Below are 25,340 nucleotides of genomic sequence, written 5' to 3'. Positions count from 1 at the left end.
TGGTCGGCACCAAGGTAAACAGGTCAATAGTATTGATCTTGCTTCCCTCGCACTTCAGCCAGGGCCAGCAACATGTAATGCATTACAAGCTCCTGTTCTGCATTGCACCTCAACAGCAGTATAAGACTCAATGAGTGCGTGCTTGTATGTGGGTTGGACGCATGTAGAGGATGTACTTTTGCCTGAGTGCATCTGATTTTAAAAAAGCACAAATTTATAAGAGAGGAATTTAAATTGTGTTCTGAAAACTACATCTGTGTTCTATTAGTAACACCCACAAAACTTGAATTCATGTCCTGACAAATCTAGGGAAGGGACGATAACCGTTTTCATGGTATACCGCGGTTTAGAAAAGTTAAGGTTTTAAAACTGTCAAAATATTTTTAACGCTGTACCGTTCCTAAGGTATGTGTAAGATTTTTTATTTACTTTTTTTTTTTTTTTAGGAAAGCAGTATCTTCAACAGAAAGGATATCCAAAGATGCCGTTTTCAATCGTAAAGAAATCTGTGTTTTTAAAACAAATGAAGACAGCTAACTTCTCCAAAATAAAATAAAATATATTGAGTTCAAAGGAGAAAAACTTTTAGTTTTTACTTAGACATTTAAAAAGAATAGATTTTAGAGCAGAGATCACAATACTGTCAAACCGTGATTATCTAAGGTTATCATACCGTCAGAATCTTATATCCAGCCTATGCCTAGACAGAACAATTGAATACTTGCTTCAAACAATTCTGCTTTTTGTCATTTTTTGTGGGAGTTTTATGAAGACAACATAATATTTATTCTGGTGATTATTCATCATTTGGTTGTTTCTTCATCTATACACACTTTTAGCTCAATTTTGTCAATTTACAAAAGATTTTTAAAAAATGAAGAGAAATATGAAGAGCTCAGATGCAAAAAAAAAATACTCTAAAAGCCGTTTAAAAAATTACCTTACAAAATGAGCATTTTAATCAGGCTCCTGTCTGTAGGTTTAGTAATTTCAAGCTTATAGCAAAGAATACGTTCTTCTAAAGGTTTTTAAAATAAAATAACTCAACATAAACATAGGAGTCTGAGAAAAATGTTTATTTTTGCTGGAAATTTCAGACGGCACTTTAAAGGTTTTTACATCTGAACTTTTCATATTATTTAATACAAAGAATAAATTACAATAAAGTCCTAAACACACAGTCCTAAAGACTCTTCACAGTCTAATTTAAATGTATCTGCTAAAAATGAAAGCATCTTCAATAAATCTCAAATCATACTTTTTTGCATAGTTCTGTAGTTAAAACTATTCATTTTCACACAAAAAGAATGTCCATGCATCAAAGCTTTATTTATTTATTTTTTTCAAAGCAAAAAATTATAACCATTATACATTTTGAAATTATTTACAGAAGACCCCCACTGGAATTGCATTGTGAGATGATGTGAGGTCTTATATAGACAGCTGTGTGACTTAATCAAGTCCTAATCAAGTCCAATTAGTATAGTCAAACAGCTGGACTCAAATGAAAGTGTAGAACCATCTCAAGGATGACCAAAAGGAATGAAGTTAAATATATGAGTGTCACAGCAAAGGGTCTGAATACTTAGGACCATGATAGTTTTTCTATTTTTAATAAATCTACAAAATGTCAACAATTCTATGTTTTGTTTTTGTCAATATAGGGATTAAAGAAGTAATGAAGATTAATGTCAACATGCTTAATGAAGAAAACAATTTACTTAAATGATTTTAGTAAACGGCTGCAATATAACGAGTGAACATTTTATGGAGGTCTAAATGCTTTCCGTACCCACTGTGTACTGTACTGTACTGTACTGTACATCCAGTGGGAGCCTTCTGTAAATAATTACAAAATGTAGGATTGTTATAATTTTTTGCTTTGAACAAATAATAAAATAATAAAAATAAAAATAATTAAAAAAAATAAGATAATAATAAGATAAAATAAAATAAAATAAAATAAAACAAAATAAAATAAAATAAAGCTTTGATGCCTGGAAATCCTTTTTGGGTCAAAATTAAGGATCAAAGTGCAGCCCAAAACAATTAATTGTGTATTAATATCATAATTTATTCTTTATATAGATTATTAAAAAATAGATCAGGAATGTATGTTGTTTGATTTCTACATAAATGTACCTGTTATCCAGAACTAATTGTGAAATTTTCTTATCACCAAAATAATTAGAAAAACTGAACACTGGACTAGTTTTAAATTGGACTATTAAAATAGCCACTTTCATTTCATATGCTCAGTACATAAATCCCTTTTGAAACGTATTATTTCTTTCAATTACTAGTGAAGAAAGATTATATTAATGTAATAATATCATAACTAATGTAATAATAAACAAAACAAACATAATAAATACAGATAATGTACACCAAGAACATTTTCATAGATGCTTCAACATTCTGGTGTCTGCATAAATCAACATGAAAAATGATCAATGTATCTTAAAAAAGGGATGAGCAGTCCATTATATTAGATCTAAAGCGCTGTGTCAATGGACACAGCTTCAGTCAATACCAGAAAAATGTGATGTTAGTGGAATTTTTACAAAGTGTGAAAATTAGTAAACGGATCTTAAAAGTTAAGTAGATAACGGCGCAGAGCAGGAGACGTAATGAAATAATGAATCAAATCCACCTCTCTCCTCTGCAGTAACTCCAAAGCACGGCCCATGCCAAATCCATTGCATGTGGGAAATAGATTAACTCTCTATTTACACGCTCTCCTGGCTGGCAGCGGTGGCCAGCGTGGCCAGCCAGCTGATGACAAGGGAAACCCCACCTCTCCAGAGCCCATTAAGACACTCAACAGACTGTGTAACCCTGATTATTGCATCACAACACCGCGAACGGCTGTGCAAATTATGGCCGGCTGAGGAGATTGGGTATTTCCTTAATTTAAACAATAACTCACTGCCCTACTCTTGGACCTCCCATTGATGTATGGCTCTTTTATTTAATGTGTTAATTATTCCAGCTTGATCTGTAATTCCCAGCGCAAGGATTTACAGAGGCTGAGACGGAGCGAGAGAGGGTGAGAGAGAAATAATATGAAACAGAAACCTTGGGGAAGGATCTGTTTAATTTGCTGCTCGCCAAAAAACTGCTCGCTTGCTTTATTGATTTACACCCCGACTCATCTTTTTCATAGATTTACTTATTATTTTTCGATTGCGACTAATTCAATTAAAACAAAAAAAAAAAAGACTTTTCTCACATCTGATGTAAATTCCATGCCAACATTTCATGTTTCTTATTCACACACTTACACTCACACTCTTAGTAACACATGCCCGGACACGGTCTCACGTTCATTCGGCGGTGGAGACTTCGCAAGTGTAAATGAGCCTGTGCCTTTCTCGCAGACCGACTCCGCTTATTATACTTCAGTCACACTCGAAGCGTCAATCAGAAAGCGTTGCCCTGCAAAGTGGCGCAAAACACCGTTTCGGCTAACCATATGCTACGCGTACACGCTCCATGTCAGCTCGTGCCCATCCAGCCAGGCATTTAAGCATTGCTAAGACCCAAACGAGAGCTTTAAATAAGTGCACTAAGGGGGGAAGAAGTGCGCCAAGTGGGGCACAAACATCCACATGAACATTCTTCCACACAAATATGGTTGGGAGAGCAAATGCGCTTTCTCTCTCTCTTTCTTTCTTTCTTTCTCTCTGTCTGTCTGTGTGTGTGTTTGGCGAGCAGTAGACTGAAGTTAGCTGTGCTTGCCCTAGGGAGGACTCGTGGCCGTGGCGGTGTGACAGGCTGCTGGCAGATCAGGCTCCTGTCAGCCATGCAGGCCCCCGTTAAACAAGCCACACTTATGAGCCAGAAAAATAATTGGAGGCTGCCGCCCGCAATATGCTGCCCCCACTCTCTGTCCATCCGGGTGGCTTCAATAGTGTCAGCTTCGATTAGGGCGTGGAGGCCAGTGCAGAACATGCTCCTTTCCACACCACCTATCTATCCATTTCCCTCCCAACCTCTCTCCGTCTCTCTCTCAGGTCCACTAGGACGAAAAGAGCGACCTGAACTCACCCTATCGCCCTCCTCTTTCTGAGAAAATTCAGAGTGGAGGAGAAAAAAAGCAGAAGGGGGAGGAAGATGGGCTTTTTTTCCCAGTCGGGCCTGTCATGTCAGAGTCTCAGGAAGCCTGGCTGATTCCGTTGATGTTGTCGTATTGTGTACGCGTGCATGTGTGGGACGGTGAAGGCATGCTGAAAGGGACAGGGGTGAGGATGTCACAGAAGAGCTTAGTGAGGACCGCAGCCTCTGATCTGACAGGTCAGTGGGGCCATGAGAGATACACAGCCGGCCGCGCTCACACTACATGGCCATTATCCCCCTTGGGACGGCAGGATTGCTGACCTACTGACACCGGATCAGCCTAACTAACACACCAGCCACTGTCTCTACAATGCCCAGTGTACTGTCAGCTCGGACACGCGAGGCACAGCACATGTAACCGCATTCCGCTGCAGCGCGTTACACAGCAAACATGTCATACTGTTTGGACAGGGCTAAAACCATCTGACACACTGCGCTGTGTGATATCCCAGACAACAGCTCACAATGCCCACCTTCCCCTCTGGCCTTAAAATGGCCAGGCCATAGTAGACTCATGCAGTCTTGAGTGAGACAATCGATGCAGTCCAGTAAAAAAGATAACTATTTAGACTTTTTGGCACTTTAAAAAGAGGCATATGCTGAATTATTTTAATGGGATAGTTTACAATTCTGTCATTTTTATTTGACAGGAGCAAACCTGAATGAAAGACTTTCTTTACAAAAGAGGAACCACTCCTGTCCACTCCTTTCACACAAGGCATGAAGTGTGAAAACTCCTTTAAGGTTATTGGGCTCCAAAACAATACTGGGCACCAATAGTTTTCACTGTAAAGAAAAATAAAAAAAATTATACAGTCAACCATCTTTGGAACAACATGAAGGTGAGTAAAGGTACTTTTGTTGATCCCTCCACTCCTGCCAGACTGTTTACACAGTGCTTTTTTGGTTTCAAATCAGGTTTGCATCACCAGAATGTCAGATGTTTATCCCTGTTGCTAGGTTGTGCCAACAAACAAAAACACACACACATCTGTTTTTCAGAAATATGTGCAGTTCAAAAGAACATGGGTATCAATTTCTCCAAAGAAATGTCTGATCTCTGGCAGTGCAGTGTCAAGCTTTTTAAAATACACCAATTTTGACCAATATGCTAGTTATTAATGACAACTCTCTTCTGTGATTTAGTCTGGTTAGTTTAAAATTAAATGTGAAGCATACAGGAGTACATTTTGGTGAACTCTGGTTTGGTCCACAGGTACGCAGCAGAGGTCAGACAACAGCATTCATCCAAATGAACTCCAATGTCAAACAAACTATTGTAGAATTGAATTTTCACTTGCAATAATATCCTATAGGTTTATTAAGATTCAATCAAATCTCAAAGGAAAATATAGTCACATTTTTAACCAATAAAGCTTGATGTATTATCCAGCAAATAAGGTAAGTCTCAAAAAGTTTCCTGAAAGAATAAAGATAGATCATTTCAATAGTGAACAAGTTCCGCTGGTGAATAAGTCGCATATAAAGAACTTGAACCAGCATTAAAAAGGAAACAGGATAGAAGTAAATAAGCATTATAAATGTAGCCCTAACAAAAGCTAAATGTTTACAAAAATGTTATTTTCACATTTAATTGTATTGGGCGGCACAGTGGTTAGCACTGTCGCCTCACAGCAAGAAGGTCGCTGGTTCAAGTGCCGACTGGATCAGTTGGCATTTCTGTGAGGAGTTTGCATGGTCTCTATGTGTTCGTGTGGGTTTCCCTTACAGTCCAAACACATGCACTCTTGACCTTACTCTTCAATGCTAAAGTGTGCTTGTTTTTGCAATTGTTTTAGAACTTCTGATTCAGCTCCCTATGGGAGAAATAACTAGGAATAATAAACCGTAGAAAACGGTCAAATTACTTGTTCTACAAACAAGTGTTTGGAAGATTATACAAACAAAGCAGAATTATATAATAAAAAAATGTTAGTTTGCAACATCACGCAGCAGAACAAGCTGTTTTTACCATCTAAGAATAAGTGAAAGTAAATTAGACAGGAAGTCTCGAGCCACAAAGATTCAAATGGCTGCACCCAGCTCGTACACAACGAATAAGGTGAATAGGTGGATTGAATAAACAAAATTGTGCATGTGTGAATGAGTGTGTATGATTGTTTCCCAATACTTGGTTGTGGCTGGAAGGTCATCTGCTGCAAAAAAAAAAAAATGCTGCATAAGTTGTTGGTTCATTCTGCTGTGGCAACCTCTGAAATAGACACTAAGGCGAAAGAAAATGCAGAAGAAAAATGAATCAAGCCAAAGGAAAATGAATTAACTTAATGGTATTCATAAAAAGTATTTATAGAAAAAGTATTCAGAAAGCAGAAATTACAGTCCCATATTAACAAAGTAATTCTAGCGGCATACAGGAAATGTTCAACTACTCAAATGGCCCTTTCATTGGGCATAAATCTAAATGTGTGTCAGTTTTGTAAATGTTTTGCTGGCTTGATTAAGTGAATTACATAGCACATTTCTGATAATAAAGCAGTGACTTGTTTTCTGGAAATCATGCTACTTTTTTAAATTCATGCATTTCCAGGGAACTGAACCATGAATATCATGGTCCACAAAAAATACATCATATTACATAAATAAAATTGGTTGCACATGGTAGTTCATGTGAATGGTAATGTTCTTGACTATGCATGATGCTGTTGTTTATGAAATAGATTTAAGCACTAAATAGGAAAAACAACAGCTTAATCATTTGACCTCTGACAAGTGAATCAGGCCTCTCAAACTATCCACCGCACCCCCAGATCTAGAGCCGCTCTCCAGGTCTCTGTATCCCTGCGGAACCAGTGCAACTGAGCCAGGAGACGCTGAATGAGGTGACATTGAGCGTACCTGCAGTCTCGGTGGACGCGGGGCATCCGTCCGTCCGTGGCCGGCGTACAAATAAATAATGCAATGTACACCTAATGCAGTGGTCCCAAACGTAGGAACCTGCCGTCGCCTCCAGCTGCCTTTGGGGTGGAAAATAATTACAATGCAGAGAGTGAGAACAGGCCTCCTATACACAGCGTAATGGGCCAAAATAAGGGGATGGAATGAGGCTGCCCTCTACGCTTCACTGCCTTCTCCACAACACACACACACACACACACACACACACACACACACACACACACACACACACACACACACACACACACACACACACACACTGCCCAGCTGAAAGTTACTACCAGCAAATTGCCTTTGCATATCCCCATTCAACACTGAAAAAGGCTTCCATCTAGGAGGAAGTGAGAGTTACTTATAATGGAGGGATGAATACACAAACAAGTAAACAGAGGCCGGGAGCGAGTAAATAAACCTGCGGAGTGCAGAGATGGAATCGTCTTGCTTGCAAATAACTTTTCTGTTTACCTTGTTTGTTTCCTACTGTAATTATGCATTATATGAATGCCGACAGATTATGCATATGCAGATTATTCGTAACAAATATGTCTTTTAATGCTTTAAACGTTTCCGCCTGTGCTAATTATGCATATGAGGAAGCTGGGATGTGTAATGTGCTGAGTTATAGCGATGAGGCCTTGAAGTATTGATTGGAAATGGAGTAACAGATTCATTGATCGGCTGATTACTTGATTAAGCCAGCGATTAATATTCGCTGAATATATTAATATTTAGAGTCAGGCGATTTGCATATTTCAGGGGCAGGTTTTGGTGTTTATGTATCGGGATTTATGTAAGTGAAGACACAGCAGAACAATGTTGTGATCCAGTAGGTATAAAGAGAAAGAGTGCATGTGGCTAATACAGATGGTCGATGTGGTGATGTTTGAATAAAGACCAATGTGTTTGCTCTGGCTCTCTCTCTCAAACCTCAGTCTGGGCTGAGATGTAAGCCACTGTACCTTTAGTTTCAAATCACAAACTACTTTTTTAAAGCCATTTTGAGAGCCTGTAAAAAATGCATAACCCTTATAATGTATTCAGATCAATTTTGACCTGGGATAGATACAGCTATAATTACTGTATAGTTTTGAGTAAGGGAACAAAACTTTGCAGTGCTTTAAAACCTCTTTATATTTATTAAGATATTATTCATTAATTTTTGGCTTAGTCCCTTCATTAATTTAATTCATTACCCACCAACATATCCAGCATATGATTTAACGCAGCAGATGTCCTTCAAGCTGCAACCAATCACTGGAAAACACCCATACACTCATTCACACACATACAGTATGGACAATTAAGCCTACTCAATTCACCTATAGTGCATGTCTTTGGACTATAAGAAAAGGGAGCACCAGGAGAAAACCCAAGCAAAGACGGGGAGAACATGCAAACTTCACACAGAAATGCCAACTGACCCAGCCAAGACTCAAACCAGCGTCCTTCTTGCTGTAAGGCGACAGTGCTACCCACTGCACCACCGTGTCACCCCATTAGATCTTATTATTAAGAGTTTTTTTAACAAATGTAAATTGTTACATTTTGTGTTTGGATCTTTTGTAAATTATATACAATATAGTTAGTCTTTTGTCAATATCTCAAATAGTTTTGGGACTAGTTTATAAACATGAATATGTACAAATATTGACAGTCCACTGCAGCAAATATTGATTGCTTGTTCATCTGAAAGGGAGTGTATGCATCTAAAATGAGTTTATTTTGCTTTGAAACTTTTCAGAGTAATATGTGTGTTATATATTGTGCGTGTATATATATATATATATATATATATATATATATATATATATATATATATATATGTATATATATATATATAATTATTTTTATTATTATTATTATTATCTTATTTTATTTTTTTACACGATGAGGCATTTTGTACATTGTCCTATCTTTTGAGAGACACCTGTCATTTCCAATAAAATAAAATAAACTTGCTGTTTAAATAAAAGTAAATTTAGGTCAGAATTTGTTAGGGGTGTGAATAATTTTTGGGCTTGATTGTATATATTTATACACATTTTATACAAGATTTACATTGCTCAGCATATATAATTACACCCTTCACAATTCTATCTTTTAAATTAATATTTTTAATAGGAAGCTATACAATACTATATTTGTGCATATGCATAATCTAATGGAGGTTATCTAACTAAATAACTTACGATAACAGTCTTAAAACTAGTACACCCAATTATATGGTATAGAACAATATTAAATACAAATTTTAAAAACAGAGAAAAAATTAGGAGAAGCAAAAACATTAAAAAATTTAGTTGAAATTTTGTAATTTTTTTTTTTTTGCAATATTTTGCTAGAATTTAATTGTATTATCTTTAAATTTCTAAATATGTTTGGTGACTAATTTATTATTTTAACAAATATATCTGTTCAATAAATCGATTTTGTTTAAATGCACCAGAATACATTGCCTATATTCACTGAGAAATGAATAAAAATATTCATTTTCCCAAATGTGGTGTACTCAATTATGGTATGCACTGTATCACCAATATTGAAAAATATTTAGATAGTTTGAATAAAAACGTGTGGAGCTTTGTGTATTGGCTCTGATTTTTACTATAATTTGATTAAAAACTAATTTGCTAATTGCTCATTATAATGTAAATCTGACAAATAAAATTTATTGACACCAGGATGACTTCAACTGGAAATCAAATCCAAAATCAATGCTTCAATACACCAGAAGTCAACAAATAAGCCAGATTTGCCAATGTAACTCCTGTTTTTACCATATAATAAAGTTTCCTCAGTCTCCTCAGCAGCTCCTCAAGGTCATGACAGAGTTTGTTGTCCCACAGGAGCAGCGCTGGAGCCGAGGTCTGCTCTTTAAGCTCAGCTCGGCTCTCTCCGGAGCGGCTCAACTCATCTGAGCAGCCCACATCGGCCTGCTTCCCCATGGGTGACTCTGTTCTGGGGCTCTGGACACTTCTCTTTGAAGCTCCACACACTTTTGCTGGAGACACTGAATGTCCTTGAGAGGCTCCACCCAACTGTGACCTCAAACCAGCTCCAAAACTCCCCTGTCTCCCATGATATTTTGAGTGCCTTATCTTTGTCTAGGGCTACAGTTTAAGAAAAAGGGAGGGGTGAGGGTCGAAGTTAATATTCTACAGAAAAAGGTTTTTAATTTTGGCAAAATTTTAAAGATTGAAATATTAAAACTATGTGACTGTATGAATCTTCAAACAGCTAAGTTGTGACAAAATGGAAATGATAATTATTTGTCAGACTACCTTGTCTGAAAACAAATAATTTATTTAAAATCAAAAGCACAATAAATTTTTGTTTCAAACATGCATCATGTACGATGACATTACACAGCGCTGTTATCTAGTTATCTAGCTGAGTTCTATTTTCAGGCACTGTGTAAAATCATTGTGCCTGCCGCAACCATAAAACAGCACCAAAGCCCCTGATTATTACACCACAATGAGAGTGTAGTTACTATATTTTGCCTTAGAAAATAGCAATTTTTCATTTACCATCTGTCTTAGTACATGATATATTTTTTGAATTTTTTGAGGAGATGCTAATGGTCTAATCCAATTCAATGATTTGTGCTAAGCTAAGTAAAAGTGTTCACGCCAGACCGGGAGAGCGGCTGAATGAATTTAAAAATGGTAAAACTCAACTGTTTAACCTTACATGACTTGTAAAATAAACGTATTTCCCCCCAAAAGTGGAGCGTTCTTTAAAAATGCTTAAATTAAAAATGAAATATTACTTTCAGTTTCAGTTTTCAGTTTTACAGTTTGTAAACACTGATACTTATAGATAAGTTAAATGACTAAGTGAATGTTGTGAAACCAAAAGAGAATTAGGAATTTGGAAAGACAGTCATCGGCACAGTGGCTAGCATAGTTACCTCACAGCAAAAAGGTCACTGGTTCTAGTCCAGGCTAGACCAGGAGGCCTTTCTGTGTGAAGTTGTGCTTCTAATGTCTGCCTAGATTTCTTCCTCTGTGTGAGACCAGTTTCCCACCCAGTTCAAATACGTGGTACAGGTTAATTAGATGAACTAAATTGGCCACAAGGGGTGAATGAAAGAGTGTGTGTGTTTTAGCAGGGTATAACAGAATAAGAGTAATTGGTAGTTTATTCCACAGTAGCCACCCCTGATAAAATGAATAATAATTATGTAATATGTTTAAATATATAGCCCTAATGTTGTTGATGCTGCTTGCAATTCAATTTTAATTAAACAATAATAATTAGGGACAGTCATGTTGGTTGCAAATAAATAAATAAACAAATACTAATATTATTGTTAATATGGCTGTTGTTTCTTATCAATCAAACAACTGATAACTCTATAAATATGAAATGAACATTTTGTCTTTGCTAGAATATAGAGACCTTTAATCTTTCAGAGGCTGAAAATACACTTCAAACTAAAATGTGCGGTTCTTCCACACACCTTTCCCACAAGGGTCTCCGTTAGTTGCAAGTCATTATCACACCATAATCCTTCTGACAGTAACATAAAGTTTAATCAACATTCTCATTCGCCTTGGAATTGGTCGCATTTTCTTATGTCTTCCACTATACATCAATATGAGTTGCATATTACGCCTCAAACTGCATCCCCGTAAGATTCATTAGCAGCTATTTTGCGTCCAACAGCAGCGCACATAAAAAATCCACAAATAACTGAGTGTACATCATTAGGTTCCCAAGCTGAACACTGCATTCATTCGAACAAACAGACACACAAACACACAAACACACACACACAAAGCTGTCATTTTCTCAGAAACAAGCAAGAAACACGCATTTGACCTGGCAGTCTTTTCCACTGTCCCACTTCTATTTTCCTGTCATTATCATCCGATGAGGAGGACTGTGTGTGTGTGTGTGTGTGTGTGTGTGTGTCTGCTGAGAAACGTCACTGTGCTTCCTCTGGCACACATAGAGTAGATTCATGCCCAGAGGCAAGTGGCTTTGAATAACGGTAGGTTAAGACATAATCATCTACACGAAGGAGAAGATTCTCTTTGACCCGTGTCACCTCGCCACCTCGTTCACCAGGAGAGAGGAAAAGCTAATTGCGGAGGGTGAACCTGGAGGCGATGGCGGAGACACTGAGAGACAGAGAGAAGTAAAAAGAGAGCGCCAGAGAGACAGAGGGAAGGGGGATCCCAGTGCTTTGAAGCTAAATGAGGAGCTCTTGTAGCGCTCCAGAGACCAGGAGACATATTTTAGTCAGCTGACACCTGTTAAAGTTGGAGTTATTGGGAGCTCTTACATGCGAGCTGGAGATACTTGAATAAAGTCAAGGGAGACCCAGAAGTCCTGTTTCTTTGTGTTCACTCTCAGATATTTTTTGTGCTTGCAGTGGGCAGAATAAAACAGTTGGCAAGAACTATAACCATCAAAAAAAGGGGATTTTTTAAATACGTTTTCTAAAGACAAGCTCTCTGACTGTTATGTCTGCTGACAGCATTTACCAAAGTGGCAAACTGTTTTAATAGATAGGAAGTAAAGCTGGGAAATATGGTAAATATTGAAACTAATTAATTTTAGGACATCTGACTGATTTAAGATAACACCAAGAGTGAATAGTGTAAAAAAATTAATTTGAGAAAACAGCCTTTAAAATATGTACTGTTAATTAAGTCTATGACACAATTTGACCAAGTTTAATTAAAGAACTGCTTAAATATGTATTTTGGATATTTTATTTCCAATGGACTGATAAAACAGTTAATGAAACAACAATTAATAACGAGAACATTATTAAAGTCTCATAATCTCTTGTATTATTTTACATTCCAAAGCCTGTGAATATTATTTACCATGAAATTGATGGTCCAGACTGATTGTACATGTTTATGACCATTTGCAAATGTTTATAAAGGTACTTCTTGCATCATTTGTTTAAATCGCTTTTAAACAACAATCAACATGCTCTTTGTTTAGGTTTATACAAGTTAATAAATTAATAAAAATGTATTAATAATACGTCAAATTTAAAATATATAATAAATTAATAGGTTACATAAAAACAACACTTATGTAACTAACTATCATGTATATATAAAGGTCAATGTACCTGTATACCTCTGCATAAAGTGGATCTTGCACCTCTAAAAAAAGTAACTATATTCAGTAAGTGTGTAACGATACGCGTATTTGTATTGAACCGTTCGGTACGAGACTTTCGGTTTGCATTACGAACCAAACGATTCAATTCAGACTAATATCTAAAAAGATAAAAGGGAATAAGTACAAAATATGTTTTCAGTGCAACAACGCTCAACATGGCATCCCAAATGACGTGGCAGACAACATGCTGCCTTCCCCGCTGTCATGTTAAACAGTAGACCATCCCAAGTCTCCCGGAAGCTTCGGGAGACTCGTGGATGCCCGCAAACAAATGATTATCTTCTGGAAATCGCACGTCTCTCCCCATAATATACCTGGGCAACTTGCCCAAGTAAAGTCTATGTGTAAGAAGCACTAATATGTCAAGATGGCGCAGACCGCAGAATCTGTGATTAGCCAGCTTGGTAGCATTGATAAGTGTGGGTGGGGCCAACAGTCGTAGATGTAGAGCAATGCTGGTGGCTAGAGTTCCTCAGAGGAGCTCTGAATGAATACTTTTGTTTTGTGTTTATTTTAATGATTAGAGCTGTTAAACATTCACTAGTTCCGTCATCTTTCTTCCTTTAGAGTGTGAGATTGTTTGTAAATTTCAAACACTGGCAATTAAACTCGACAAAGTGGAACACAGAAACCCCACTGAAGAATACCGTTTGCCAATGATATGCAGAAGTATAAATGCTCAAAATAGCATTGACTACATGCAAGGTATGCACTATGGGGGATGCCAATCACAAATAAGTATAAATCAGCCTGAAGCTTTTACAATCTCTCTAGAGTTCAACATAAAAATCTGCAACGACAATTAAATATAAAAAAGGCAACATAAGAAATAGGTTTTTTGGATCTTTATAGGCCCAATCCCAATTCTACCCCTTAGCCCTTCTTCCCCTTCTCTCTACCCCTCGTTTTGCGCATTACTGTGAAGAACTAAGGGTGTCCCAATTCTCTTTAGCTTGAAGGTGTAGGGCTAAGGGGAAAGGGGTAGATACCCCTTCAAATTATTTTTTTCAGGACCACACTCTAAACCAAGGGGTAAGAAAATTTCCTAGAATACACCAGCCACGACGGCAGGATTGTTGCACCCTGAAGTAAGGAGACCCACAAATTAGTATTTTTTGTCGTTATTACAAATTTTTACAACAAACAAGCACATTTTTTAATAAATTCATAACTGCGTTCGTGTTTTACCATCATGCTTTAAAAAAAACTGCTAAAATAAAAACGGCTAAATTTCGCGATCTATAATTCCAAATAATAACACCTGTACAGCAGTCCCACAACATTCTGACACTCGATGACACTTGAATACCCTTTTTGGGCTTTTTACAGCGTCTGCTATAATGTTAATGTTGTTTTTGGTGTGTTTACATGGATGAATATGGCCACTGTGTAAATGCAAAGTACAGTTACAATCTTCTTGCCACATTAGATCATTATGGTAACATAATATATGCCTTCAGTGATTTCCTGAAGATAAATACAAAAAAAAAAAAACTGTAATAACTACAACAGTCGTGATCCTCTGATCTCATATGAAGCAAGAGATCACGATGGCATATGATGACGTGTACAAGTGCTGTAGTGATGTCCCAATTCTTAGGGGTAAATTTTGAAGCCCTTCACCTACATGCTCGGTTTTAAGGGCCAAGTAGAAGGGGAATGGGTAGGGGTAGAAAAATAGAATTGGGATTAGGCCCTAGTGTACCTTATTAACTAAAGAATCTATGAAAAAATCTATGGGAGATAGAAAAAAAAAAGGTATTCAAATACCAGGAACAACATTCATTCATTTTCCTTCAGCTAAGTTCCTTTATTAATCAGAGGTCACCACGGCGGAATGAGTGACTTATTCAGCATATGTTGTACACAGTGGATGCCCTTCCAGCTGCAACCTAGCACTAAGAAACACCCATACACTCTCACATTCACACACATACACTCCAGAGCACGCTGAGGAAACCCGCACAACCACAGGGAGAACATGCAAACTGACCCAGCCAGGACTCGAACTTGCGACTTTCTTGCTGTGAGGTGACAGTGCTAACCCATGAGCCACCGGAACAACATAATGGGACAATACATTTGCAAAATATTGATTATTTAGGCCACTCAATCACCATCAGCAGGTTATGGCCCCTTGTAAAGACAAACTCACATACCATCACAAAAAAATCTTCCCGCTTGTTTTTTTAACATTTGCTGTCCTACTTTCACCGTTCCTACAGGAGTCAGTCTCTCTACACGTTTGTGGTCCACTAACCTACTTTAAAGCACGTCAACACGTTCTCTCAGGTCTTCCTGTCTCGACTGTCGTTTGAGGTAACTCAAGCTTTTAATGAGCTCTTAATCACAGAATCCCCGCAAACCAATTCCCCCCTCAGCCAAGAGCCATTCTCTCCACAGAACGAGACGACTCGCTGCGCTCCGTCTGTGAAAATTCATGAATTCAAAAGCCTGAGCCGATTTGTCTAAACACAAAGGAGCAGAATCGGTTCAGGAGATCAAATCTACTGAGGAGTGTCAGTTGAGGCATCTCATGCATCACAGTAACATGAAGTTCATTCATGAATATACACAAGCCAAATCACAGAGAGGATTCACATGGCTTGACTTGGCATTTCATCCTTCAACTGTCTCACTGAAAACCTTTTCCCTAAAAGCTGGCACGTTATTTTTTCATTGCTTTCTCCTTTTTCTTTCCCCGGGCTGTGGAATGCATGATTGACCTCAACTTCAAAGGCAGGACAAAGAGCAAATTTTTAACACTGGAGCTCTGTCACTTACATAAACAGGGAAACGCATCTAAAACGACAGACAGAAACACACACATACACATACAATACGCTTCACCCTCAGGGTGTTAAAATTAGCATCATGCAAGCAGTAAATGCTAGCAAAACTTGGTGAATATTTACTAAAATTCAAAACACAGATTGTACAGTATTTTAGGCAAATTTAGCATTTTTGAAGTCAGTATTTTACTGTGTTCAACACGCCAACATTTCATTTCAACAAATACGCATGACATTGGCATTACATGAACAAAAAAAGAATTTAAAAAAACAGGCTATATGATCTAGGCATGGGCCAATATAAGATTCTGATGGTATGTTAACCTTGGATAAAACATCACAGTTTCACAGTATTGTGATTTACTGTTTTAAAAAAATTTATATATTTTTTTAAATGTCTGGGTAAAAAAACGAAAAAAAAAAAATTCCTCTTTGAACACAACATATTTTGAATTGAGAAACATTCAAATTTGCAGTGCAGTGGCGCAGTGGGTAGCTCTCTCGTCTCACAGCAAGAAGGTCGCTGGTTCGACCCTCAGCTGGGTCAGTTGGCGTTTCTGTGTGGAGTTTGCATGTTCTCCACGCGTTCGCATGGGTTTCATTCCGCTGTGGCAACCCCATATTAATGAAGGGTCTAAGCTGAAAAGAAAACGAATGATCGAATAAACATAAAAAATATTTTGGAACAGTAAACCTGTCAGGCTATGTAATTAGGCTGAATAATTGTCTTCATTAGTTTCAAGAACACAGATTTCTTTACAATTTAAAACGTCATCCTTAAATATCTTTCTGCTGGAAATACCGTTGTCCTAAAAAAACATTTTTAAAAATCTTACAAATACAAACAGTATAGCAGAAAGTGGTTTTAAAACCTTGACTTTTTCCAAGCACGGGAAGGTTTCCGCTACATTCATTCATCCATGGCGGGGCGCCACACTGCTGCCTGACTGACTGACTGACTGACTGACTGACTGACTATTTCATTGAAATGACGCCATAGGTACAATCGTTGGTATATCTGTGTAAAATGTCTGCCACACAGCTGAAAAATCTCCTAGACGAAACAATGCACGGTATACCTTAAAAACGGTCATGGTCCCATGCCTAATATGGTCAAGGTAATAAGATTTCATTCTTTCCCCACACCATAAAAATCAGTATCTGTAAAATTAGATAAAATCAGTATCTGTATTTATTGACCGTAGACGATTGCCAATACCGCTTAAAAAAATTAAAAAATCGGCATAAAGTTTCGATATGAAGGTTATAGTTTTATTAAAGTGTGACTGCTGAGCACGTGCTTTGGAAGCAATGCCAAAAAGCTTAGGGTGAAAGTTTGTCTTTCAATGGGATTGATGGGCACATGTTGTGCAAGCGGCGCACATGTGATCAGCACACATTTTCCAGATAAACTTCATTAAGCTACATCTGCTTCACATTATGTAAGGAATATACACATCCTTTAAATTTTTTTCCATACACTTGCATAGGAGCTGCAGCATTGGTTTGTCATCCTCTGAGAAAACAGTTAATGATCGCCTAGATATAAGAGAGGCTATAAAAATTGTGAAGGAAATCACAGCATTTGTCTCTTCAGGTCAGAATAACAACACACACAAACATGAGTGCGGCGGCTAGCAGTGGTGAGAAGATTTTAGCAGAGGGGGTAATATAGTCATTCAACTAGACAATTCGTAAAGTTGCAGTATGTACTTGAATAATGATGGCTGGTTACTTTACTTGAAGCTCAGATTTGATTATCATCATTTGTTTTGTTTACAGAGTTTGAGGTTTCCTGCATCATTATTATTCACACCTTACAGATGTTGATCTCCCTTAAAGTTTGCTTTGACTTTCCAGTACTTATGCTTTACGATTACACACACTTTGTAACATTTCATTTATCAACATTAAGAGTTTAACACTTATGTTTTTTATTATAAAAAGATGAGATAGTTTTCTTAAATATTTTTGTTTTTAACTTTTAAAACTATTTGCCTTAGTAATATTGGAAAATCTATGTTGAATGATATAAAACATGAAATCAAATTAACTAATTTTTCAATAGTACCCAGCCCTACTTTGGACTGTGGGGGAAACTGGAGCAACCAGAGGAAACTCACATAAATACAAGGAGAACATGCAAACTCCTCACAGAAATGCCAACTGGTCTAACCCAGGACTTGAAGCAGCAACCTTTTTGCTCTGAGGGGACAGTGCTAACTACTGGTAGCTCTAGCAGTTAACACATATATTAACATTAAATGCAAATATGAAAAATCTATTGATTTTTACAGCCATCGTTTTTTATTATTAGTTTGAGCTTAAAGATAATCATATCATCAATACTAATGCTTACAAATGATTATGTAGTAATGCACATGGAGCTGGTCTGAAAAATAAACAAAGAAATATGTTGGTTTAGACATATTTACCTTATAAAAAGACAAAAATACAAAATAATTAACATTTTTTAAAAGCAGCACAAGTGCACAAGCGAAACTCAGACAACAAAAGCCCGCTTAAATGACGCAAATATGTCCCAATCAAAACAGAGCACCGCCACACACACATACTGAGCCAGCCAGCGATGAGGGACAGCTTTAAAGGTAATTGATTTTATCCCCGCCTAATTTCCCCTTCTCTCTCCCTGGAGCTTCATCAGCAGTCTGTCAATAGGCTTGCCGGCCAAGCTCCATTCGTTAGTGCCAAGGAAACGCCTCAATCAGATCACCATCACTCACACACACATACACAGCAGCCTTGCGGAAACCCTGGAGCACAGTTCAAATACTCAAAAACACTGAAGCTCTGTCATACACACACACAAACACAAGGTACATCCACAGTGCGGATGCAAACACACGCAATGCTTAAGAGTAAATCAATGCTAGCAGCTAATCACTGGTTGATTAGCGTGTGTTAAGAGGACTGAAGTAAACACGGCCAGGCATGTCACCATTAGCTTTCAGCCCTATAAAATATAAACGCTATAAAACAACTTCACAAGTATACCAATGTTAGACTATATTCCGGCGTAGTTCAAAACTGTTGCAATCCTGCTGTTGAAAATGGTGGGATTCCTCATTTTATTAATGCTGGTGCTTTAAAAATCACTGCATTTTAAAAAGTTGTACAGTATTGAGAGTGTGTGCATATAACTATGCAGCACAGGACTGCTTAAAGATACCGACGTCTTATCAGACAGGATAAAGAAACATGCATGAATAAGAAAATAAAGCAGAGGATGTGTACGATAATAAAACAGGACAGACTCTGAAAATAACTCAATGCTGCTTTTGACTGACACACCTGAAGCACAGAGAACCCTTCCGAGAGCATGCGATCAGTAATTCAACACTCTTTAGCTGTGTTAGTGTGCTTGAACAGTCTAATACACATGAATATATGCCTATATCTTGGCGAATATCCTTATAAACACAGTTGGTAAAGTCTAATTAAATGAATGTAAACACTTAAGAGGATTCAGATGTTCATAATTCAATTGGGTTTGTGCAGTTCTAAAAGTGACCACCAAGTGTTCCTCCGAGTTATACAATCACAATCAAACAGCATGAAATGAGAAAATTACTGCTTTTTACTAAATAATTTCAGTTGTTTAAAGAAAAATCCTAAATTGAATTCCAAAAAGACAATTCCTGAAACATATTGTTATTTATACATAGTGTTATTTGTTTAATTTGTATCTTTATTGAAATGCATTGTCATTTTTGGGTAAGAGAATTAAACAAACAACTAGAACCTAAAGTTCATTGATAAACTTTGATGTTGGCTTGAGAAAGCCAACGTGACTGCGCTAGGACTGGGAATGGCAGTTGGCAGGAAGCACGGCGGCGGTTGCTAAGTGGTTGCTAGGCAGTTGCTAAAACAATTATGGCATTGTTAGGTGGTTGCTAAGCAGTTGCTAAATAGCAATGCTCGTGTACATGTTTGATCAAATGCTAATGCTTAGTAGGCATTTCTAGCATATGTTATTGCATTTAGATAATCATTCATAGCATGTAGCAAATCGTTATTAGCACTTGGCTTCCATTATCATTGTTACCATGCATAGTACACAGGAAGTCCCATTTGCTAGCATGAGTCAAACAAGCCAATGCCCAGGTCCCTATGATGTTCTGATGTAGAGATATTGCTATTTTTAAATGGTTGCTAGGTTATACTGTTTTATTGCTATGGGGACATTTGACAGGTTAGTGATGATACATCAAAGCTTCTTGGCAATATGAGTGATCTTAATCAACCCCAATGTTTCTATGACAGTCTGTATGAGTGTCAAAAACTGGACTTGAACATTATGTATTCCTGGTGTTGGGTTGCGGCTGGAAGGGCATTCGCTGTGTAAAACAAATGCTGGATAGGTTGGCGGTTCATTCTGTTGTGGCGACCCCTGATTAATAAAGGGACTAAGGGAATGAACATTATGTAAAAATGGCTTGCCGTATTTTTTTGAAAATAAAAATGCAAAATAAGTGTGAAAGTGATGCCATATTAGTAAAAAATATGGAGTTTAAGTCAAAAATGGCTTGCCATATTATGAGAAAAATAATGCTTAAAAATTATTTATTGTAAAATTTAAGTCTGATAAACCTTAAAGATATAGCAACAAAATCTAACGCATCTAAATACAGCTTTTGGCCAAATTTGGGGCTTGTATAATTTTTTTATATGCTCGTATTATAAAAAATTTATATTTAACATTTTTTATAAAAAAAAAACAATAAGTCTTATAGGCATGAGGAGATATAGCAACAATCTTGAATGTAGAAGGCACATTTTGACCACATTTGGGTCTTGTGGCATGAACGGCCTAGGAGGAGATACGTTTGTTTTCAAGGAAAGAGTAGTATAACAGTATGTTGGCTTTTTCAAGCCAACATAATTACAATACAATGAAACATCACAATTATTAAATACAAATGTATTGGCAGCACAATGGCTCAGTGGTTAGCACTGTTGCCTCACAAGAAGGTTGCTGGTTCGAGTCCCAGCTGGCATTTTTTGTGTGGAGCTTAAATGTTCTCCCCGTGTTCGCATGGATTTCCTCCAAATGCTCTGCTTTCCCCCACAGTCCAAAGATATGTGCTATAAGTGAATTGAATAAACTAAATTGTTCGTAGTGTATGAGTGTGTGAATGAATGAGTGTTTATGGGTGTTTCCCAATACTGGGTTGCGGCTGGAAAGGTGTTCGCTGCATAAAAAAACATTTGCTGGAAGAGTTGCCGGTTCATTCTGCTGTGGCAATCTTTGATATAGAGACTAAGCTGAAGGAAAATGAATGAATGTACTGTAAAAGAACATTTTATATAAAAATATATATCTCATCAGAGCTCATGGCCTTAAAAAGGGTTTAAGTGAAAATAGTGTGATTTATTTTTCATCTTTTTTATTTTGGAATTTGACAAGGAAACTGAATTTATTTGGCCAATTACTACAAATTTTAACACGGGCCCTGTGGTACTGACAATGATTCACTGAACTCATGAGTCATTTGATTCATTTTGATTCCACAATTCAATTTTCTAATTAGAGTTAATCACTGCATATAATCATCGTGATCCAAACAAAGAAGCAGCATACATACTGTATTAACAGTTTTTAAATTTCTTAACTTGAAGCAAAAACATAATGGTCTAACTTTAGCTTTTATGAAGCTATTGTCCTACTACATAAAACGGTTGAAGAAATAGCAGGTTACCAGAATGAGATATATATGGAATTGAATTGAATTGAAATGCCAGCAGATGGTCCTTATGAGCAGCAATTTACAGCACTTCCATAGTAATAGACAAAGCTATATTAATACAACATTATTTTAACTTGTGGTTTGTAAGCAAGACAAACCAAACAGTCAGTTCTCCTTAGATATTCATTCATATAAATTCTTTCTCCCATCTCTCTCTTTATTGTTTTTTTTTGTCATCTCAGCTGATTTTCAACCTGTTATGAACTTTTACTCCAGTGAATGGCATTATTCAGAAAAGAAATCCAGCGAATAGTTCACATAAATTCATATTTTGTCAAAATATAACTCAGCCAACACATTCACACCACAACCATTAGTGCTCAATTCCAATTAATTATTTTTTTTATTATTTGTGTGTTCAGATTAGTTTTTCAAATAAGGCCAATATGGCTTTGCAGTGTGGACTGATAACTGATCCATATGTGCAAAAGAATGATAGCAAGACTGCACAATACGAGCTGTCTTATGGAAGTAAACACAGAAGCCACTGAAGTCACTGTTTATGTTTATTTATGGTGATGTACAGCAGAAGAGAGTGAACTCCTGCTCACACGATAAGAAGGATCAAGACAAGGATGAAGAGAGTTTGTAAATATTTACACTACAACCCCTAAAGTTGAGCTTATATAACACCTCACTGTCCCTCCACTGACATACTCAACTGTCATATTCAGAGCGATCAAAGAACTACAGCAATGAAAAATCTTTCCCCAGCACAGAATTAAGACAAATTTTGATCTCCAATTAAAGCTGCACAATATTATTTTAGCATCAAAACCATAAACCTAAAATTACTGCTATGAATAAACCACACAATTTCATTTATCATGTATTTCCTCAAGATACAAAGCCACATAATGTTTAATGCCCATCGCCCAAATCAAACAAATAGTTCAGACTTTAGAATATAATTTTGCTATAAAAAAACATCTTTTAGACTATCATTCTAATACCATGTTTCAATGGTTTCACGTTTCTACACTGTATTAGCAGTAGGCATGAGCTGGTATAAGATTCTGATGGTATGATAACACTGGATAAAAATATCACAGTTTCACAGTATTGTGATTACTGCTCTAAATTATGTTCTTTGTAAATGTCTGGGTAAAAAAACTAAAACTGTTTCCCCTTAGAATGCAATATATTTTATTTTGAGAAACATTTAATATTTTGCCAGGCTAAATTATTTATCATTAACCTCTGCTGTCTTCATTATTTTCAAAAAAAAGATTTCTTTACAATATAAAATGGCATCTTTGGATATCTGTTTTGCTGGAGATACTGCTGACCTTAAAAAAAACCTAAATAAAAAATCGTACATATACCATAGAAACAATATAGCAGAAAATTTTGGCAATACCTTGACAATTTCAAATCGTGGCATACCATGCATGGAAATGGTTATCGTTCAATGCCTAATTAGCAGTTTTCCGTATTTTGTGGTTTATGTGTTTATTATGTTTCCCTCATTTATTTATGCTTTTAAATGGCATTAAGCGTTCTTGATCTCTCTTCCAACAATTTTTAACCTTAAAAAGTTCCAAAAAGTGACTTTTAGTTACTATTTAAAGTTTAAAATGATATATTGTCTGGGTTGGTGTTCTGTATCACTGTACAAAATCCTCCCAGTACATTTTCAGTTATATTACAGACTTATTTCTTTATATATTATTTCTTATACATAGTATTATTTCAAACGACTAAAATGTCAATAGTGGGTGGCACGGTGGCTCAGGGGTTAGCGCTGTCAGCTCATAGCAAGAAGGTCATCAGGAATGCATCGGTTCTCTGATAAAAAAAAAAAAAAAACGTATCATCCTGTTGTCATTCCTACGTTTCGGTGCGCCCTGTGATCCGCAGTTCAGAATATGCATTATTAATAATGGTTTGGTGATAAAAACAACAAATCAAAAAAGTTCCACTTTCGTCCGCGGAAAGATTACCTTTCAAATGCACTGCATGTGTGAAGACCTTTCCAATCACCTCTTAGTATTTAAATCTGTTTTTGACATCACGTTTCCTCACGAGTCGCTGTATGTTTCATGTATTCATTCTGCAATGAAAAGTTTTCTTTTTGATGTACTGTTCCCGCTGAATTAAGGAAAAAGACCCGAACGCTCTCTCTTTGGTTAAGTTTTATTCACTAGAATTGTGCTGTTAAGTAATAACGGAGGGATCTGGAATGATATTAGGGATGCTCAAAATAATAGATTAACCGTTAACCGAAAGGGTGCGTTTGTAACTGATTAATGGTATCAGTTCTACGATTAAAAATACTATTTTATATATTTTTAGTTGCATAAGGGGCCGATCAAATGCGTTTTTTGCATTAAGAGGGGCATCTTTTGAATGGTTTACTAGTGGCCGCAAGTGTTTTTCACACGGCTCATCACAGAGCTGCAATGTTTGTGTTGCCAAAACAACTACAGAGAACTTTTAAAGAGCATGGTTTCCGCTACATTCATTCTTTGCCTTCCTCCAAGGCTAAATTACAGTTTCCCATTCAAAACATTTCGTCATTCTTTGTTGTTGTTGTTTTTGTTTTTAATAGGGGATTGTAATTGCACTATAAAGTATTCAAAACTCAAAAAGCGCAAACTTTTCTGTAACCGTATAGTGCTGCGCACTATTTGTTAAACCCTTTGAGGTTACGTGCTGACTGACTGACTGACTGACTGACAGGTGCGTGATGCGGGAGGCCAGCGAACATGACGCAGCTTTCAGTTTAGATGAACACAGTTTCCATAAATATACTTTTTAAATATACATATTAAATATATATTTATAGATAAAGATCTGTGGCTCTAAATATAATGACTTTATCTTGCTGGAGTTTATAACAGTTTCGCTTTACTTCAGTGGGCATTAATGCCGCTCTGTAGGTCTGTTGGAAACTTTCAGAAATATTAAATATCAAATTTTTATTAAATATTACAATTGTAACAACATAGACAGCAACACTCTTGCACAATCAATTCCCAGCTGATTCAGTCGTTTTATAGTGACATGAAAAAGAGCACCGCACTTCTTGTCAACAATAAAGGCAGTGAGGTGAGCCTCACGTTTTTGGAACGGAAAAGCGCACTTGCTGTGATCGGCTCCTTGCTCAATTGCAACACATATTTGTTAACTCGCAGGACAGTAACGTGTAACCACATGTGCCTACAGACATATTTGCCAAAGAAGCAAAATGGAAGAAGAATATTGCTGTTCAACGCAGACGAGATGATGCCAAACCAGCGCTGATGCTGATAGCCTCCTGGATCTGCGTCATAAACACAACAAATATGTTTTAGCTTTCATTTTACAGCTTATAAAGCATGTGGAGTTTGTATGTTCTCCCCGTGTTGACGTGGGTTTTCTCCGGGTGCTCCGGTTTCCCCCAAAGTCCAAAGACATGCACTATAGGTGAATTGAATAAACTAAATTGCCCTAGTGTATGAGTGTGATGGAGAGTGTATGGATGTTTCCCAATACTGGGTTGCAGCTGGAAGGGCATTCGCTGTTTAAAATATGCTGATCAAGTTGGCGGTTCATTCTGCTGTGGCGACCCATAATGAATAAAGGAACTAAGCTGAAGCAAAATTAATGA

General features: G+C 36.9%; 1 protein-coding gene and 1 long non-coding RNA gene across 35 annotated transcripts in view; one reads left to right on the top strand and one right to left on the bottom strand.

Moving 5' to 3' along the window:
• Positions 1 to 25,340, top strand: part of LOC147840339 (uncharacterized) — a 328,044-nt gene that overhangs the window by 128,561 nt on the left and 174,143 nt on the right. The window lies entirely within an intron of this gene.
• LOC147840340 (uncharacterized) overlaps positions 1 to 25,340 on the bottom strand; it is a 357,076-nt gene that overhangs the window by 233,964 nt on the left and 97,772 nt on the right. The gene's annotated exons all lie outside the window — the stretch shown is intronic.

Source organism: Danio rerio, chromosome 16 (genome assembly GCF_052040795.2).
Source record: "Danio rerio strain M-AB ecotype USA chromosome 16, GRCz13ab, whole genome shotgun sequence".
Taxonomy (NCBI): Eukaryota; Metazoa; Chordata; class Actinopteri; order Cypriniformes; family Danionidae; genus Danio; species Danio rerio.
Note: the sequence above shows the minus strand (reverse complement) of the source record. Positions and strands in the feature narration are given on the sequence as shown.